The sequence below is a fragment of the Ursus americanus genome, chromosome 9 (genome assembly GCF_024610735.1).
Source record: "Ursus americanus isolate L20-20 chromosome 9, mUrsAme1.1.p, whole genome shotgun sequence".
NCBI lineage: Eukaryota > Metazoa > Chordata > Mammalia > Carnivora > Ursidae > Ursus > Ursus americanus.
This window is the reverse complement of record NC_142135.1, coordinates 81,071,655-81,083,759: the sequence shown is the minus strand read 5'-3', so window position 1 is coordinate 81,083,759 and position 12,105 is coordinate 81,071,655. Positions and strand designations below refer to the sequence as shown.

Sequence of the window (12,105 nt, the reverse complement as noted above, 5' to 3'; positions counted from 1 at the left end):
AATGCCTAATCTGAGAGGCTATTCTCAGAGTCAGAAAGCTTCTGGCCCTGTGCCAGGGGATGGTACAGAGGAGCTGGTGGCTATAAGTTCTGAGATGGAACGGTTCAAGGACTAACCAGATTATGTGAAGAAACAGGAAAGGGGGTTAGCAAGAGAAATTCCCAATGGCAAAAAAAAAAAAAAAAGTCTTTCAGGAAGGGAAGCCAATTTTATTTTAAATGAATAAAAACTGAGGGTTGACAGACCACTTCCAATTAGGTTACGGTGACCCTTTCAAATATAAATATGTCTAGCCTCTTCATGTTTCTTCCTAATAAGCAGGTGTAGAGCACTACTGAGGAACACCATTGGACTGGAACTTAGGCTGATTCTAGTTCTGGCCCTGAGAATGTATTCCTGTGAACACTCTGGCCAGCCATTTACCCTCACGGGGTTGGCCCTCTACCTGTAGAATGAAGTGACTGAATAGGTTCTCTCAAAGTTCTTTCCCACTTCTATACAAATCTATAATTCTGATCATCTTATTTGTTTAATATGTATCTATATTTCTTATTTAATGATGGGTCTTCCCAGGCCCTGAATGACTGGAAAAGTTTACATCTCCAAGAGGAAGGATAGCAAAATCTATGGGGACTTGACTTCTGCCAAACTCCTGAGAGCTTCACAAAGTCACCAGGGTTTTCTAAAGAGGCAGAGAAACCAAGCGCATGGTCTTTTTCTCTCTCAGATCCTGAGGATTTCCTCATCAGTGACACATGCTAATTCCAGATGTTTGTAATAAAAAGGGCAGAAATTTCTTCACTCATTTAAATACTCACTTTTTATGTATATATAACTGGACTATACCAGGAAATACAAGTTTATGGAGAAGATATTATTAAATCAATTTCTCTATATATTTGTGAGGGCTACTGTTTTGTTTCTTCTATGAACAATTTAGTACCTATTTCTAAGAAATTCATTCATCATATATTTCCTGGGCTTTTTCTATGTGCCAGCCACTGTTTTAGGCAGGTGATATAGTGTTAGACAAAGCAGAATGGGTGCCTATATCAAAAACTTTAATTTTATATTTATGAAAATCTATGAATACTAGAATGAGGGTAAGCCAAATAGTGCCTGGAGGCTAAATGGATGCTTTTGGTTACTTCCTAATTTTTTTAGAGGTGATTCACCTGCCAGTTCACTGAGGCATCATGTTCAACCACTCTATCTACCAAACCCCACTGCCACACCCATGATTCATATGCTTAAAGTCCTGTCTGCATCTCAGTGGTTATTTTCCCTACAGCATTACTATTACTTTCCATCCTTCCAGTCAAAATATACCTAAAGCAGTGAATGGAAACCCAAGTAAAGTTCATACCCAGGTGTTTGTAATGTATCAATATGTGTTGATTTAAACTATGACAGGCACCTAAGCAAAGATGTGCAATGTTCTACCAATGCCTTTCTTTGATCATCGATTTATCCTCCCTATTTGACTATTAGGAATTTATTTCTTTTCTTCACCCTTCTTTTATTTTCTTACACTCCTTCCCATTGATCTTCATTCTTCCCCTTTATTTATGCGTTCCTTCCTGCCTGTCCTTTACACATGCTACTGACTCTGACTCCACCACATTGAATACACTCAGTTCCATATTTTCCATTGTGATTGTCCATAGTATAATAATTAAAGTTCATAAACAGATTATATTATATGCTGTAAATGGAAGTTTAGAGACTTTAGGATTATAGGTTCATGTAGTGTGGGATTTTCCTGTTTATAAAAATTATCACTCAAACTCCAATGCAAACACCATTTCAGCAGTACAAACCTAACAGTAAGATATACACATAAAAAACAGACTTCAAATGTGTATTAACTGTTATTATGTTAACTGTTATTTTTCTATACTCATTTCTAATTGCTTATTTTATTATTCTTGATTATATTTTCAAAAGGTTATCTATTTTTTTGTTTTTTTAAACTTTTTTATATGCTCATATACACTATTCCAATTTTCTAGGAGTCAATACATATTATTTTTGGTTTTAATTTTTATTGTTCTATTTAACTTGAATTCCTCGAGTTTAATTTTTGCATCCTTTTCTAACTTCTTAAGTTGACTCATTATCCCATGTACTTGAATTAATAAGAGCAATTTAAAGCAATAGATGGCCTCTGAGTGCATCTTTGCTCATACTACCAAACCCATGCTCTGGGCTCCCATTATTTTGTAAATAATTTACTATCAATTAAATAAAAGATCTGTCAATAACCAATTTAAATTATCAACATTTAACACATCGTGTGAAGCACTCCTCAAAGTTAATTCCTTCTCTCATTTCTTTCAGGTCACTTTAGAGTCTTCCCTTCCTTATGATTCGATGGACCAAGGAAATGGCTCTGTGGTAACTGAGTTCATGTTACTGGGACTTGCACAATCCTTGGGAATGCAGGTTTTCCTTTTTCTCTTCTTCTCTTTGTTCTATGTGGGAATTATCTTCGGCAACCTCTTCATTATATTAACAGTGATTTTTTATTCTCACTTACACTCCCCCACGTATATCCTGCTGGCCAACCTATCACTCATTGACCTGGGTCTTTCATCCACCACAGTTCCTAGGATGATCTATGATCTTTTCAGTGGTTGTAAAATCATTTCCTTCCATAACCGCATGATACAAATGTTCTTTATTCATGTCATGGGAGGAGTTGAGATGGTACTACTCATAGCCATGGCATATGACAGGTACACAGCCATTTGCAAGCCTCTCCACTATCTAACTACTGTGAACCCCAAAATGTGCATGCTTTTGATAGTGGCTGCTTGGATCATTGGGGTGATTCATGCTGTGTCTCAGTTTGTTTTTGTCATAAATTTACCATTCTGTGGCCCTAGTAATGTGGGGAGCTTTTATTGTGATTTTCCTAGGGTTATTAAACTTGCATGTATGGACACTTACAGACTAGAATTTGTGGTCACTGCCAACAGTGGCTTCATATCTATAGGCACCTTCTTTTTCTTAATTGTATCATACATCTTTATTCTGATCACTGTCAGACAACATTCTTCAAAAGATTTATCCAAAGCATTCGTCACTCTGTCAGCTCACATCACTATAGTGTTTTGTTTTTCACTCTGTGCATGTTTCTCTATGTGTGACTTTCCCTACCAAGTCAATGGATAAATTTTTTGCCATTGTGGACTTTGTCATCACTCCTGTATTAAATCCTGCCATCTATACTTTAGGAACAAAGATATGAAGGTGGCAATGGGAAGGCTGAGTTGACAAGTTGTAAGTTCTAGGGAGATGCCATAACAGATTTCATTGGTAAGAGCACAAGATGAATGTCGTGGACCATCAGGACCCTTGTGATCACCATGAACATTATGGATTATGCACAATTCATTATCACCTTAAAAAAATGAGAACTCTACATAAAAGAGATACTGAATTAAGGAACTTCACTTTCAAATAGAGCCGCAGTAATTTCTGTTAAGTATGAAAAATAAAGTGTTATATATTCCTACTGGCCTATAAAGTTAAATTGCAATTTCATCAATGACTACACTCAATTTTCATGTAATTGTTTTATATATCCATGTAAATACATATGTGTACATATGATTGAGCTTTATCGGTACCTTCCTACTGATTATAAGCATCACTAGGAATCAATTAATATTTCTTTTTTTTTATTTTTTTTAATGATTTTTTATTATATTATGTTAGTCACCATACAGTACATCCCCGGTTTTCGATGTAAGGCTCGATGATTCATTAGTTGTGTATAACACCCAGTGCACCATGCAATATGTGCCCTCCTTACTACCCATCACCGGCCTATCCCATTCCCCCACCCCCTCCCCTCTGTAGCCCTCAGTTTGTTTCTCATAGTCCATAGTCTCTCATGTTTCATTCCCCCTTCTGATTACCCCCCCCTTTCTTTATCCCTTTCTTCCCCTACTGATCATTCTAGTTCTTATGTTCCATAGATGAGAGAAATCATATGATAGTTGTCTTTCTCTGCTTGACTTATTTCACTTAGCATTATCTCGTCCAGTGCCGTCCATGTTGTAACAAATGTTGAGAACTCGTTCTTTCTGATTGCTGAGTAATATTCCATTGTATATATGGACCACAACTTCTTAATCCAGTCATCTGTTGAAGGGCATCTCGGCTCCTTCCACGATTTAGCTATTGTGGACATTGCTGCTATGAACATTGGTGTGCATATGGCCCTTCTCTTCACTACGTCTGTATCTTTGGGGTAAACACCCAGTAGTGCAATGGCTGGATCATAGGGTAGCTCAATTTTTAACTTTTTAAGGGACCTCCACACTGTTTTCCAGAGTGGCTGTACCAACTTGCATTCCCACCAACAATGTAGGAGGGATCCCCTTTCTCCACATCCTCTCCAACAATTGTTGTTTCTTGCCTTGTCTATTTTTGCCATTTTAACTGGCGTAAGGTGGTATCTCAGTGTGGTTTTGATTTGAATTTCCTTGATGGCTAATGATTTTGAACATTTTTTCATGTGTCTGTTAGCCATTTGTATGTCTTCATTGGAAAAGTGTCTGTTCATATCTTCTGCCCATTTTTTGATTTGTTTATTTGTTTCTCGTGTATTGAGTTTGAGAAGTTCTTTGTAGATCTTGGATACCAGTCCTTTATCTGTAGTGTCATTTGCAAATATATTCTCCCATTCCGTGGGCTGCCTCTTAGTTTTTCTGACTGTTTCCTTGGCTGTGCAGAAACTTTTAATCTTGATGAAGTCCCATAAATTCATTTTATCTTTTGTTTCTCTTGCCTTTGGGGATGTATCATGAAAAAGTTTGCTTTGGCCGATGTTGTAGAGGTTGCTGCCTATGTTCTCCTCTAGAATTTTGATGGATTCCTGTCTCACATCGAGGTCTTTCATCCATTTGGAGTTTATTTTTGTGTATGGTGTGAGATAGTGGTCAAGTTTCATTCTTTTGCATGTAGCTGTCCAATTTTCCCAGCACCATTTATTGAAGAGACTGTCTTTTTCCCACCGGATGTTTTTTCCTGCTTTATCAAAGATTAGTTGCCCAAAGAGCTGAGAGTCCATTTCTGGGCTCTCTATTCTGTTCCATTGGTCTGTGTGTCTGTTTTTGTGCCAGTACCATGCTGTCTTTGTGATCACAGCTTTGTAGTATAGCTCGAAATCCGGCATTGTGATGCCCCCAGCTTTGTTTTTCCTTTTCAACAGTTCCTTGGAGATTCGGGGTCTTTTCTCGTTCCATAAAAATTTAAGGACTATTTGTTCCAGTTCTTTGAAAAATGTCCTCGGTATTTTGATCGGGATAGCATTGAAAGTGTAGATTGCTCTGGGTAGCATGGACATTTTAACTATGTTAATTCTTCCGATCCATGAGCATGGAATATCTTTCCATCTTTTTATGTCTTCCTCAATGTCTTTTAAGAGTGATTTAGAGTGTCTAGAATAAAGGTCCTTTATGTCTCTGGTTAAGTTAATTCCAAGGTAACGTATGGTTTTTGCTTCTATTGTAAATGGGATGGATTCCCTAATTTCTCTTTCTTCGGTCTTGTTATTCGTGTACAGAAATGCAACTGATTTCTGAGCATTGATTTCGTATCCCGCCACGTTACTGAATTGCTCTATAACTTCTAATAGTTTGGGAGTGGCTTCTTTTGGGTTTTCCATATAGAGTATCATGTCATCTGCAAAGAGAGACATTTTGACTTCTTCTTTGCTGATTTGAATACCTTTGATCCCTTTTTGTTGTCTGATTGCTGTTGCAAGGACTTCTAGTACTATGTTGAATAATAGTAGCAAGAGTGGGCATCCTTGTCGTGTTCCTGATCTTAAGGGAAAGGCTTCCAGCTTTTCCCCATTGAGAATAATATTTGCAGTAGGCTTTTCATAGATGGCTTTTATGAGATTGAGAAATGTACCCTCTATTCCTACACTCTGAAGGGTTTTAATCAGTAAAGGATGCTGTATTTTGTCAAATGCTTTTTCGGCATCGATTGAGAGGATCATATGGTTCCTGAGTCTTTTCTTGTTGTTATGATGTATCACGCTGATTGATTTGCGAATATTGAACCACGCTTGCATCCCAGGTATGAATCCCACTTGATCGTGATGGATAATCCTTTTAATGAACTGTTGGATTCTATTAGTCAGGATCTTGTTGAGGATTTTGGCGTCCATATTCATTAGGGAAATCGGTCTGTAATTCTCCTTTTTGATGGGGTCTTTGCTTGGTTTGGGGATCAAGGTAATATTGGCCTCATAGAATGAGTTTGGTAGCTTTCCTTCTGTTTCTATTTTTTGAAATAGCTTTAGGAGAATAGGTATTATTTCTTCTTTGAATGTTTGGTAGAATTCCCCAGGAAAACCGTCCAGGCCTGGAGTTTTGTTATTTGGAAAGTTGTTTATCACTGACTCAATTTCTTCATCATTAATTGGCCTGTTTAAGAAATCAATTTCTTCCGGTTTCAATCTTGGTAGTTTATAGGTTTCCAGGAAGGATTCCATCTCTTCCAGATTGCTTAGTTTATTGGCATATAGCTGTTGATAAAAATTTCTAATAATCCTTCCAATTTCAATGGTGTTCGTCGTGACCTCTCCTTTTTCATTCATAATTTTAATAATCTGGGTCCTTTCTCTTTTCTTTTGGATAAGTCTTGCCAGTGGTCTGTCAATTTTATTGATTCTCTCCAAGAACCAGCTTCTAGTCCTGTTGATCTGCTCTACTGTACTTCTGGTTTCTGCTTGATTGATTTCAGCTCTAATTTTGGTCAACTGCTTCCTCGTGCGTGGATTAGGCCTGTCCCTCTGTTGCTGTTCCAGCTTCTTGAGGTGAGAATATAAAAACTGCATTTTAGATTTTTCTATTCTTTTGAGTGAGGCTTGGATGGCTATGTATTTCCCCTTTAGGACCGCCATTGCAGTATCCCATAGGTTTTGGACTGTTGTATTTTCATTCTCATTGGTCTCCATAAATTGTTTAATTTGATTTTTGATTTCCTGGTTTATCGAGTCATTCCTGAGCAGGATGGTTCTTAGTCTCCAAGTGTTTGAGTTTCTTCCAAATTTTTCCTTGTGGTTGAGTTCCAATTTCAGAGCGTTGTGGTCTGAGAATATGCAGGGGATAATTTCAATCTTTTGGTATCGGCTGAGACGTGTTTTGTGTCCCAGAACATGGTCTATTCTTGAAAATGTTCCTTGGGCATTAGAATAGAATGAGTATTCTTTGGTTCTGGGGTTTAGTGTTCTATATATATCTAAGAGGTCCAACTCGTCGAGTATGGCATTCAAAGCCTTTGATTCTTTGCTTAGTTTTTTCCAGGGTGTTCTGTCTATTTCTGATAGTGGAGTGTTGAGGTCCCCTACTATTAATGTATTTTTATCTATATGTCTCTTTATTCTGGTTAAGAGTTGGCTAGTGTATCTTGCTGCTCCCCTGTTGGGGGCATATATATTTATAATTGTCATATCCACTTGTTGAATACTTCCCTTAAGAATAATATAGTGCCCTTCTGTGTCTCTAACTATAGCCTGTAGTTTAAAATCCAGTTTATCTGATATGAGAATTGCTACCCCAGCTTTCTTTTGAGGTCCATTTGCGTGAAAGATGGTACTCCATCCCCTTACTCTCAGTCTGAATGCATCTTTGGGTTCGAAATGAGTCTCTTGTAGACAGCAAATGGATGGGTCATTTCTTTTTATCCAATCTGCAACCCTGTGGCGTTTTAAGCAAGAATTTAAACCATTAATATTAAGACTGATTACTGAGAGATATGCTTTTAATTCTGCCATGTTGTCAGTAAAGTCTTTGTTTGTATTGGCTGTGACTTTCTGCTTTGTATCACTCTTGGGGCCTTTTTACTTTTATAGAACCCCCCGTAATACCTCCTGTAGGGCTGGTTTCGTGGTTATGAAATTGGCTAGTGACTGTCGATTCTGAAATGTCTTTATTTCTCCATCAATTCTGAATGACAGCCTTGCTGGATAAAGGATCCTTGGCTGCATGTTTTTCTCTGAAAGAGCTTTAAAAATGCTCCCCCAACACTTTCTCTCATTCCAGGTCTGTGTAGACAGGTCTGACGTAATTCTGATGCCTTTGCCTTGGTACATGAGAAATTTCTTTGCCCTGGCCGCTTTCAATACTGTATCCTTGGATCTAATATTTGCGAATGGCACTATGACGTGACGTGGTGTAGGTCTGTCATGGTTGAGCTTGGGAGGGGTCCTCTCTGCCTCTTGGACACGAATGTTTGTTTCCCTTGCTAGATTAGGGAAGTTTTCAGCTACAATTTGTTCAAATATCTCTTCTAGACCTCTGTTTTTGTCCACCCCCTCGGGGATGCCGATGATTCTAACATTGGATCGTTTCGTTGAGTCAGTAATCTCCCGTAGCCAACATTCGTGGGCATGGATTTTTTTAAGACCATCTTCTATTTTTATTTTTTCCTCTATTAACCCATCCTCCAATTCACTACCCCTTTCCTCTGCTTCAGTGACCCTGGCCGTCAGAGCCTCTAGTTTTGCCTGCATTTGGCTCATAGAATTTTTAATTTCTGTCAAATTCGCTCTCATTTCCACCCTTAGGGATTCTATATTCTCAGTAACATTTTCCTTAATACTTTTTTCAAGTCTACTCATTATCTTGACCATTGTTACTCTGAATTCCATTTCTGATAATTTGGTTACATCCATGTCTGTTACTTCTGTGGCAGAGGCCACAGACTCACTGTCTTTTCTTTGCTGGGAGGGGGGGACTTCTCCTTCTTGTCATTCTGATGAGGAGAGGTTGCGGGGTTGTCCAGAGCCCAAATTATTGACTGGGTCCCAGGCCGTGCCCCTTGTTTTATAGGGATCTTAGAGATGTGGGCTTCTTCTTTAAAGATTTTATTTATTTACTTATCTGAGAGAGGGAGACAGACAGTCAGCAAGAACGGAACAGAAGCAGGGGAGTGAGAGAGGAAGAATCAGGCTCCCAGCGGAGGAGCCTGATGAGGGACTCCTTTCCGGAACGCTGGAATCACGCCCTAAGCCAGAGACAGGCGCTCAATGACTGCGCCACCCAGGCGCCTCGGGTTGTGGGCTTCTTGATTTTTCAGCCTGCCTTCTGTGTTCTGGGGGAGGGGCCTGCCGCGCCGATACTCAGGCAACCCTGTTTGGTTAGAGTCTCCGTGTCCTCTGCGAGGGAGGATGGGGATGGGCACTCTCTGAGCCAGTATTTCCAGGCTTTTGTTCTCTGGCGGCTTTCCCTGGCGGCCAGCTATGCTTCTTCTGAGAGTTAGAGCAGCAGAGGCTGCATTGTCACAGAACAGAGGGATTGCGGCCCGTTCTCCACTGATGTTCTGGCCACTTTAACTCTATTACTGTTGGTGCTGCTCAACCCTGCAGCGTCTGGGATGTGCGCACCAACTCGGCGTCCCTGCCCTCACTTCCAGGGCCGGTGCGTCTCTGTCCCTTGTGTTTCTAATGCCGCCAGCCACCGGCCGCCCCGCACGCTCCCAGGTCTCCAGGTCTCAGTCTATGCCCGGTGAGCACACCTCGATTCCAGAGTTTCGTGAGAAGCCTGGTGGCACGCGCACCCGGTTCAGGGTCTCAGTCTGCTGTTTCGCAGGTGCCGACCGCGAGTCCGCCTGCTCCCCCGTGCACGGGGCCCGCCAGCCGCCAGCCGCCCAGCGCACCGGGATTCCGGTATTCCGGGAGATGCCTGGTGGCGCGCGTTCAAGGCTCACCGGTCTCAGCCCGCTCTCTGCGGGTGCCCTCTGTGAGTCCGCCCGCTCCCCCGTGCAGGTGGCTGCCACTTCCCGGCGTCCAAACGCGGCGGCTCCCTCCCCCTTCCGTTTATCTTCCGATATCTGTGCACGGTTTACAGCTCCCCTCTTTGTACCTCAATGCTCAGCGCTGGAGATGTTCATTTGTAGAGATCCAGATGCATCATCCTGCGTCTCAGGCTGATTCCGTGGTTATTTAGGCTGGTGGTACCTATCCAGCTCGACTCAGGGGACCGGCTGAAAAAGGGGTCCCCTACTCCTCCGCCATCTTAACTCCTCTCCCAATTAATATTTCTTATGGAAATTATGTGGATCCAATGGATAAAGTATGAGTTTATACAAACCAGCAGCAATTAAAAATTGAGAAAGAAATATTTCTCATCCTAATTATAGTTTAAGTTAGATAAATAGGCAGGGAACACTATGCTGCAACTCTTAAGAATTGTTTTCAGTCTTTGATTGTCAATGTTTACTTTAGAACTAGATTCTACTGTTTTGCCTTATGCAAAATTTCTCTATATTCCATTTTTTTCAACAGCAAATTTCTGTTGTCCTTGCAGTCTTCTTCAAAGCATTTCTTGATTCACCCTAAAAGAGTATCTACAATTATAAAAGTACTTCAAGTATCTTATTACCTAAAAAAAGGTACCCAACTCAGATCTCACCTTATTTAATGCACCTGTATATAAGCCAGGGTGCTTAGGACAAAGAAGATGATTGACATCTTTACTTTTACTTTACTTTTCCAAGTAGAACTTGAGAAGTCTGATGGGTCAAAGAGCACAATTGAGAAAGCACTTGGAATGTATCCCTGTGACTGATATAAGAAACATTAATTGTGGTGACTCAGCTCAGTTGTAACTGCTGCACTATAATTAAAGCTGCTCAATAAAATGGTAAATAATAAATGAGACTTTCTTACTATTGGTCAAGGTATTTTTTTCCCTATATTTTATCCAAAAGTGATCATAAGCTATAAGCTACCTTCTTTGTATAATATCTAAAGCATTATTATTGTCTCCTGAATCCATGTGGATTTTAACCTCAGAACATTATCTTACTGGTTTCACTATAATTCTTTTAAAAATTCACCTTTATTAGAGAGGGGCGCCTGGTGCCTCAGTTGGTTAAGTTTCTGTCTTCGGCTCAGGTTATGATCCCAGAGTCCTAGAATCTAACCCCAGAGCCCCATGTCAGGCTCCCCGCTCAGCGGGGAACCTGCTTCTCCCTCTGTCCCTTCCCCAGCTTGTGCTCTCTCTCTTTCTCTCTTCAAATATATAAATTAAATTTTAAAAAGTCTCCTTTAACAGAGAAATACAAGAACCATATGATTTCACTGATAGGTGACATCTCAAACACAAAAAACAAATACAATACAAACAGACTCTTAACCATCTGAGCCACCCAGGCGCCCCTTAAAACAAACAGACTCTTAAACAGAGAAAAAAACGGGTGGTTGCCACATGGCAGATGGCGGGGGATGGGAGAAATAGATAAAGGGGATTCAGAGGTACAAACATCCAGTTGTAATATAAATAAATAACAGAGATGAAAAGTACAGCATATGGAATAAAGTCAATAACAGTGTAATAGTGTTCTATGGTGACATATGGTGAATAAACTTAGTGTGCTGAGTACTGAGTAGTGTAGAGAATTGTCAAATCAATGCGTTATACACTGAAAGGAACAACACATTATATGTCAATTATGCTTCAATATAAAGAGAATTAAGGGAAATATAAATATAAAGAAATGAAGTTTCATTTGCACAGAAAAAAAATCACCTTTAGATGCAGTGAGGTACTAGAAATACCTAAGGAAACCAAGAAATTGTGACAACAGCCCCTGACTCAAGAAGATTATGTGTGTGTATCCTCAAGGGAAAACCTGTAAGACTATATGACTTAGTCTCAGTACTCAAACTCCAGCTTGGCTATTTCCAGATCTCCTCACCTGCCTCTGGTCACTCATAAATGTCTCTTAACTAAGTGACTTACTAAGGAAGACCAATCAGACACACTTTACTCTCTTGGAAATTTTCTGCTTCAAGACAAAGTGCAAAAAGGAAAATCTGTACTCTTCCATCCTTTGAAAACTGCTGTAGTCTCTTCCACATATGAAGGAGGTAGGTGGAATGATGAAAATGAAGTATATTAGCAGAACTAACCAAAGTGTAGCATTTTATTAATAAAGAGATGCTTCTATTAGCAAGAACCCATTTGGCAGAATTCAATTGCATGTGCATCTTCAAGAAAAATGGAAGGATCCAGAGGTCCATTCAAATACTTAGAAAGTTAGTGTCAATATTAACAAGGATTGCCCTTTACAACT

At 39.8% G+C, this 12,105-nt stretch overlaps 1 pseudogene; it reads left to right on the top strand.

The window, feature by feature from the left end:
* The first annotated feature begins 2,373 nt into the window (after window positions 1–2,373).
* Window positions 2,374–3,309, top strand: LOC123786338 (olfactory receptor 4F6-like; annotated as a pseudogene).
* Window positions 3,310–12,105: the final 8,796 nt, after the last annotated feature.